Source organism: Penaeus monodon, chromosome 23 (genome assembly GCF_015228065.2).
Source record: "Penaeus monodon isolate SGIC_2016 chromosome 23, NSTDA_Pmon_1, whole genome shotgun sequence".
NCBI lineage: Eukaryota > Metazoa > Arthropoda > Malacostraca > Decapoda > Penaeidae > Penaeus > Penaeus monodon.
This window is the reverse complement of record NC_051408.1, coordinates 12,073,895-12,074,271: the sequence shown is the minus strand read 5'-3', so window position 1 is coordinate 12,074,271 and position 377 is coordinate 12,073,895.

Sequence of the window (377 nt, the reverse complement as noted above, 5' to 3'; positions counted from 1 at the left end):
GGTCTCCTCCCTATTCGCTACAACCTCCACTTCCCTTCCTTTTCCTCTCCCATTTCCATCTCCCTCTCTTTTCACTTCTCGCTCAGCATCCTTTTACTCCATTTCCCCTCCTCACTGCCCCTTTTCTCTTTTTTTTTTTGTCTCTTTCCCCATCTTCCATATTACTCCCCCTCCTCTATTCACCCTTTTTCTCTCTCTCTCTCCCTCTCTCCCATTCTTCTACCAGCTACAGCACAGTATTTCAACGTTTATTGTCAGAGAGCATAAGTTTAGCGAGTGATCACACTAAAGTGGCGTCCAAGGCTCATAAAACCGTCAATATCATCAACCCTTGCAATCTAGTGATGTAGGCGAAGGCAATGACGGATGCATAGGAG